Genomic DNA, 8375 nt, shown 5'->3' on the forward strand with positions numbered 1-8375 from the left:
CCAGGGAGAACCTCAAAAGGACAAGAAGGAAAAACTGAAAGCGAAACCTGACAGGTACAGGAAACTAAAAGACTCCGAAAAGACAGCGATCAATGGCCTGACGAGGCAGTCCACGGCACAGGAAGCTGTTAGGCAGCTCTTTACCTGGCCGAGTGTTAAAAATCTAGAATATTGAGAATTCGCAGGGTTTAGCATGAAAAGAGCTCAGTAGTCAGATTTTAAAATGAAGAAATGACAGGAATAGACGCACCTCAAAGGAAGAAACCCAAACGGCCCATGAACACACAGAAAAGGTTCAGGAGTGCTAACCATCTATTAGCGTTAGCCATCCCTCCCAAGTCAAAATGGCAATTACAAAATTAATTAATTAATTAAAAAATGATAAATTCTAAGGATATGTAGAAAAGGGAATTTCCTGGCCAGTAATGGGGATATGAATTAGGACGATTGCTTCTGGCAGTGGCATAGACGTCCTTCCGCACACTAACAATAGATCCAGGATGCTTCCTAATAGATGAGCGTAGGCCACAATCAATAGATCTATGCTTCAGCCATACCACTCATAGATATGCACACACTTAAAGGAAATAAGATCACATACCAATGAGACAGACAGACACACACACACACACACACACACGCACGCACACATGCACATGCACGCGCGCTCATACACACACTCATGGACATACTCTGCCATAGCTGAGACAGAGTCAGCCTGGGTGTGCACCAGCACATGAGTAGATAAAATACAGAGTCAAGAATGAGGTCCAGCCATTCCCAGCACAGTGCCCAGGAGTAGAACACATCGTGTTAAATGGAAGAATCCAGCACGGCATACAAAGGTTCAATTTGTTCTCTTTCACGTCCACGGGTTAAGGGAAAATGCCGACTGCTAATAGAATAGGAAAGGTAGAGGGGGAAGAAAGGTATGAAATGAAAGGTTGAGTCTGATCACTGCACACCAGTTACATACATGTAAGTATCACACTGAATCTCATTAACGTGTACCATCAGATGTGTTGATTAATTTTTAAAAGAGGCAGGATTTCCAAGGCTCTGGACTTGAAGCCTCACACCAGTGCACTCTGTGAGTTCACACTCCCATGCCAGGAAAAGAGGAGGGTGGCAGAGAGGAGGGTGGCAGGGAGGACGGTCACAGGGAGGAGGGTGGTAGGGAGGACAGTAACAGGGAGGAGGGTGGCAGGGAGGACGGTCACAGGGAGGAGGGTGGCAGGGGGGACTGTCACAGGGAGGAGGGTGGCAGGGAGGACTTTCACAGGGAGGAGGGTGGCAGGGGGGACTGTCACAGGGAGGAGGGTGGCAGGGAGGACTGTCACGGGAAAGAGGGTGGCAGGGTGGACGGTCACAGGAAAGAGGGTGGCAGGGTGGACAGGGGGAAGAGGGTGGCAGGGAGGACTGTCACAGGGAGGAGGGTGGCAGGGAGGATGGTCACGGGGAAGAGGGTGGCAGGGAGGATGGTCACAGGGAAGAGGGTGGCAGGGAGGATGGTCACAGGGAAGAGGGTGGCAGGGAGGACGGTCATAGGGAAGAGGGTGGCAGGGAGGATGGTCACAGGAATCTAGGAGGGTGAAGAGATTCTGAGGAACTGTGGGCAGATAAGATGTGCTTTATTTACTTCTGTCGAAGGTTGCTAGGCAGGCATGCAAGCATACGCACAGAAGCAAGCACACACATACACACGCACAGATGGCCGCACAGGATGCACAGAGGTGGGCACAGTGGACTACAGCCACACACTCACAGGCAGGCTGACAGAGGCAGAGACTCAGGAAAAGGCCTCTGACCTCAAGGCCATGTTTATACAGAATCGCACATAAGTGGCATTCTGAATACACACACACACACACACACACACACATATCGGCTAACTCATGCTGGTTCTTAGCCCCAAACTATCCACCGTTAGTATGATTTAGCTAATTTATCCCGGGTAGCTATATCAGCGCCATGTTGTTTAATTATAGCCCGACCCCTGTGGTCCTCTGTTTTCAGTACTAACCCCCTCCAGATTTCCAAGCCTTCAACTGGAAGTAACTCAGCCCTGTGGCTGGCGTCTGTGGTTCCTTAAGGGCTCTGCTTCTGTGAAGATCTGGTAGATCAAACGTGGAGATTTGGGGAGGGTGTGAATCAGAAGTGACTTGTTAATTGGGTTTTGGAGGATGAATAAGACTATGCTAGCTCTGAGGCTGGGAAAGAAGCATGTGCTAGCTTGGAGAAACGTGAGCAATGGGCGTAAGAGAGCGCACAGCGCACATCACAGGGAGGGCATCTCGTCCATTTCGCTGTGGAAGAGGAGGACAGGCTATTTATGAAGAGCAGGCTGTTATTCCTCGCAGTTCGGGAGGCTGGGAAGCGTAAGTTCTTGGTGTCAGTAGACTCAGTCCCTGGTACCACACAGCATCTTCTGCTGCAAACTCCAGAGAAAAAGGAAAACTATGTCTCACACCAAAGACTGGGGAGGGAGGGATTGTCTCTCCTGGCCCCTTTGTATAACAGTATCAATCTACACACAAGAGGAGGGCCCTGTGAACCGAACTCCTCCCACCTGGCCCCACCTCCCACCTGGCCCCACCTCCTAACACCGATTTTGGAGGGGCCACGCAGATGGCAGCAGAAAATGAGGGCTCATGGGCCATAGCAGCAGCGCGGGCCTCAAGAAGCACCGCATGGCACCTGTCAGGGAGCACCAGGAGAGGCTAGACTGTGAGGGCAGCGTAGGACAAAACAGAACGAAGGCCTTTGTTCTCCCCCACACAGCCACTGGCGCGTTTCGCACAAGGGATGAGATGGGTCTAGTTCTATTCATTCAATCCGGATGCAGTAGCAGTACAGGCTAGGGTGAGGATAGAGATGGAACAATTGAAGTGGTGCAGGGAACATCATTAAGGAAGCTACAGCCATGGTCCAGGTCAGGCGATCTCAGCTCTGAGCGGGGAGGGGCATTTTCAGAGTCCATAAGCAAGCCGTCTGCCTGAGCTAATGTGACCATACGTTAACAGTTCCCACAGAACAAAGTGTACCAATGGGCAGAGCCACGTCGTGACCTTTGCCGACTCCCAGCTCTATTAACCTCTAAAAGGAAAACGTGGATTTGGCCTTATTTCCATGGGAGTTGAGTGCGACGCTAACATACCCACCTAAAACAATTCAATGTCTTTTAAAATCATGGCTCCACATTCATTATAAAACGCAATTGTTCACTTGTGTGGATAAATCATGCAGAGAGAAACCCAATGAGTCTCATTGGAAAAGGGCTCTGTACATGGGCTACTAGTTTAATATTCCTTCAGCGGACAGCCCCTGCCCCTAGGAGGAACCATCTCAAAACCTGACTGTGCCTGATTGTTTCCGAAGTAGAATAAGGCCCACAGTGCCCCCTGCTGGCAACTTGGAGGTATAGCTTCCTTGAGAGTTTTGTTGGTTTTTTCCCTAGTGAAATTGTTGTTAATGTTAGTTTTCTCTTTATGGAGACAAAAAAAAAAAATCATTTGGGGACAATGGTTGCTGTTGAAGTGGGGATCAGGAGGGAGGCTAATTTTGGATGGACAATGTAAAGGAGATGGGTGAAGCATTAAGCAAAAGAAATGCAAAGGCTAAATTTGGTATCTGAATTAGGTTGTGCCAATGCTACACACACACACACACACACACACACACACACACACACACACACACGCATCCCCAAAGAGATTTCGTGCCTGTGCTCACCCAGGAGGCCTTTATAAGCACTGGATGTGAAAACACAGCTGGAGCATTTGCATGTGGCAGAGGCTCAGGTTTCCTCACATAAAATGCTAAGATTCTCTTAGAGTAGTGCATGTGATATACATTGTATAGAGGGGGTTGCCAGAAAATATCAAGAGTTGTCAACAAGGTTACAGACCTTGGATCTAACATCCATACTTCTAGAGTCTATCCTAAGGGGTAGAGAAGCAAAATGTGTAAAAGAGGTGTGTATATAAAAGATTCTCAGGCTGTGTGGATGGCTCAGTGGGTAAGAGGGCTTGCAGAACAAACATGAGAGCCCAAGTTCAAGTCTCTCCTACATAAAACAAGGCATGGCTTTGTGTGCCTGGTACCCCGGCACTGGAAAAAGATTCAGGAGGATGGTGGGAGTTTGCTGACCAGCATGCCAAGCCAAACCTCAGACTCCAGGTTCTTCAGTGAGAAATCCTGTCTCAAAAGAACAAAGTGAAGAGTGACCAAGGGGGTGTTGATGTCCTCTGCTGGCTTCTTTGCACATGCCTGAGAGTGCACACATGTGCACACACATGCACACACATGCACACACCATGCCTATAAGTGGAAGGCACTAAGTATCAAGAAAGAGAGCTTTAAATGATCCCAGGTGACCATCCCAATGTGGAGAAAACGCCTAAATTAAGTCGTTGAGTCTAGAGTGGAACCACTTAACCACAAAGCTTAGAGATTTCAATTAGGTCAAAATGTGTAGGATGTTAGAAAAGGCAGTATGCACCGAATGTCCTAGAGATGTGTGGAAACAAGTAGAAAAGTCTGCACAGTCTTTGATGAAATTTTTAAAGGAGAGCAGGTCATATCAGACGGCAAGAACGTGACTAAGCTACCTCGGGAAACTTCTGACAGAGATCAGCAGGTGTGAGGTTACTCTGAGACCTTTTAGAAGACTTTGGTTAAAACTTTTCAAGTGTGTGTGTTATTTTATTTGGGGGTGTTTACCCTCAAAATGGCTGGTGATGGACGCCCAAAATAAGAACAAGGATTGTCATCAAGACACACTGGGAATCAGGTGGCAAGCACTCAGTGATTACCGGAAATGTGCTAGGTACCTTGACAAGCACCTGCTCCCAAAGGACTGGCCAGCAGTTGTCATGATTAAATGAGGAAGCCGACACCAGAAATGACTCTGTGTGACTTCATCCCTTCCCCTCAAACTGTCCCAGATCAGAAACATCAGAGTCACCACTGAACACTTAAGAAGCACCCACCCCGACGGAGAGATCTGGGACACACTACAGTCACCAGACAGGAACTTAGGCAAGTCAGTTACTCCCAACCTAACAAGGCTGTAAAATGAACAAGCCAGTTTTAAGCAGATAAACGCTTAGTAAGAGGTAGTGTTCTCTCTTTTTATCTTTAACTGACAAAATAAGGTTGCGTGTATTAATCACCTACACGTGACCTTTTGAAATAGGTACACAGCACAGTCCGATGAAACCCAGCTCCCAGGCCACGCAAAAACTCATGTACTTGTCAGTCTCTGTAATATGGAAATCTAAAACTCCTGGCAGTTTTCAGTGGAAGAGATGGCTTAGTAGAGGAACAATCATGAAGACCTAAGTTGAAATCCTCGGGGACACAAATCGAGCACAGTGGCTCACATCTACAATCTCAGAGAGACTGACACTCACCGGCCTTAGAGCTCTAGATTCACTGAAAGATCCTGAGCGACTGAGGAAGACACGTCACCGTGACCTCTCACCTCCACACAGGCACACACAAACATGGCCAGGAACTCGTACATGCACATGTGCATATATATCTCAGACACCACCACACACACACACAGTTAGCAACCTTCAAAAGGAACGATAGTTACTCTTGAGTGCACTTATCCTAGCAGGAGGTTTATGTCCTCTGATCTACTCTATGGCACCCCCCAACAAGGGTTATTTTTTAAAAGATTTTTGCAAAGCTTTCTGATGCCCAGGTCCCTACATACAAAAGTTTAAGCTGACAGACAGATGACAGTAGCATGAGGTTCCAGCAAAGAACAAACGTCACTTGAGCTGCAGAGATCAGGTTTTTCACATTAGTGGTCCTCAAATTCAGAATCCCTCTCATTAGAAACAGCCAGTGATCAGGGCTGGAGAGATGGCTCAGGCGCTCTCATAGAGGACCCCCGATCTGAGCCCCAGCACCCACAAGGCATCTCACGACTGTCTGACAACTCCATAAGGAATCCAATGCCTGCTTCTGGCCTCTGTAGGCACGAGGCACACAGATGGCACACAGACATATAGAGCCAAAATACATACATACATACATACATACATACATACATACATACATACACATATATGATAAAAATTCAAACCCAGAGGAAATAGTCTGTCATTACTCTCCCCTGCCATCCAGTTCGGCTACAGGACATCCAAACACCCAGCTTGTGAAGCCTTCCTGTAGGAATCTGTTCCAGAAAAAGGTGGGGGGCACTATTTTTCTTGGAAAAGTTGTTAGTGGACATGGGTACCGGCCACCAATCAGTCCCTAGACCCAAGAGGTTTCCTTGACTTGAGGATTAGGGTAGCCAAAAGGCAGAAAGTAATTCACCCACCCACCCAGGTTTCTAAATCACAGAGGCATGATGGGAGCACACTAGCTTCCTGGTCCCATGTCAGGCCAGTTACAGGGACTGTCCAGTCCCCAGCTCTTAAAAGAACGCCAGACCTGAGTTATCGAACATGCCTAAACGGGTTGTTATTCCAGAAGCACAACAAATTAGAACAATAAAAGCAAAATTTAAAATATCCTATGTACCACTCAGAAGAAGAGAATTTTCTTTTTTGGACACGTATGGTCTGACAAATTTATTTAATATAATTAGAATCCTAAAAGAAATTTATTTGGTATCTAATTGTAGCTTTTCAAGTCAAAACATTTACTTTCACATTTCACGTTTGCGGTAATATAATTAATTAAGCCATTTTTTTTCCCCACAAGAGAACCAGGGAGTTTGTTTTGTGTTAGCCAGCTACTCCTGAGCATAGGCCCGGCCTGGAGTGGTTGATGTATACTGTGACACTCCACGGGAGAAAACGGATTTTCCTTAGACGGTGGGTATCACCTGCAGACGGCTTCTTGGTTAGGGATGGGCTCTGTGTCCATTTCCAGTGCTGAAATTTCTGTCTGCTTTGAACTTGTGCTGGTCTTGTGCTCATTGTCTATCTTTGTGAGTTTGTTACCTGCCCTGCTGTTTCTAGAAGATTCTGTTTTCTCGGTGTCATCCACCATCAAAACAAAGAAATTAAAACCCAACCACCTTTCCTTGTCCACTAGAGGCCACCGTCTTCACACAGTTTCTCTCACCCTAGCCAAGGTCCTTAGAGGAGACAGTTTAGAAACCTGGTTTGCAGGTAAGGCTTCATGTAGTAGGACCGGGACACCAACCCGGCCACAAAACCTTCCACCTACAATCTGCCCTGCCTGCAGGAGGCGCTCGGGCAATGATGTCACAGAACTTGTGGGCGTGGCCAACCAATGACTGATCTAATTTGAGGCCCACGTGACAAAAGGAAGACCACGCCCCACACTGCCTGGCTAACCAGGATAGCCCAGAGACCTCGGATTTCTCCAGTTAATTTTGTGCATCAGTTTTTCCAACAATCTTACTCATGTTGGTCTCCAATACCTCGTCTCCCTCATCAGCGTTTCTGCAAAAATATTGTGAACCTTGTCTACATGAAATAGCAAACCCAGTTCACAGACATTTTCAAAAAAACATTTGTCTAACGTTGAACAAATACTTGAGTGAGATCTAAAACGCCAAGTTCACTTTCTGAGGAAACCACACAGAAGACATAGTAAAATGCCCCATAACGTCTATAAATCAGGTTGTTGCCAGATCCTCAGATTAATAATCCTCGCGGGGAATTACCCAGTCTCATCTCGTTTAGATATAAAACGCAGCGTCTCCTAATGATTGGCCGTTGCTCGTCTTCATTACGGGGCGGGCAGAACTTGGAGCCCCGAGGCTTCCTGTGGCTGCTGAAGATGAGGATGACCTTGATCATAGCTGGGCAGGGCTGACCTGGTGGGTGCTGGGGCCAGGGTGGGCTTGAGAGCCTCACCTTCAGGAGCTGTTGCTGCTTCCCTACTGCCCCTCCACCCTCCACCCCCAAACACACACACACTATCGTTTGTTCCTCACTAAGACAATTCCCATTTTCCCTGTAGCAGACAATGCTGTCTTTAACGTTCCCATATGTAAGTCTACCTTTCTGTACATCTTTAATTACTTTATCTCTACCTTATGGAGTAAAATCCCCAAATTAAAGGTTAGAAACCGGATTGCTTTGTTCTATGTAAAACATTTTTGTGTGTACGTGCATGCATCTAGGTTTATGCACGTGCACCGTAAGCATGGGGGACTCAGCAGAAGTCAGAAGGCTCCTCTGGAACTGAGGTTATGGGTGGTTTTGAACCCCTATGTGTTGCTGGAAACTGCAGGTCCTCTGCAAGAACACAAAGGCTCTTCCTGCTAACCGGCACCTCCAGCTTTGGGTTACATTGTTTCCTGACAATTGGTTACAGTAATGCCTTTCGCCCGAGCAATACTGCTGGTGTGGTTTACAGAAAAGCAAACAAACAGC

At 47.2% G+C, this 8375-nt stretch overlaps 1 pseudogene; it reads right to left on the reverse strand.

The window, feature by feature from the left end:
* Positions 1-1366: 1366 nt before the first annotated feature.
* Ap3s1-ps3 (adaptor related protein complex 3 subunit sigma 1, pseudogene 3) lies at positions 1367-7859 on the reverse strand (annotated as a pseudogene).
* Positions 7860-8375: the final 516 nt, after the last annotated feature.

This window comes from Rattus norvegicus, chromosome 17, assembly GCF_036323735.1.
Source record: "Rattus norvegicus strain BN/NHsdMcwi chromosome 17, GRCr8, whole genome shotgun sequence".
Classification (NCBI taxonomy): Eukaryota; Metazoa; Chordata; class Mammalia; order Rodentia; family Muridae; genus Rattus; species Rattus norvegicus.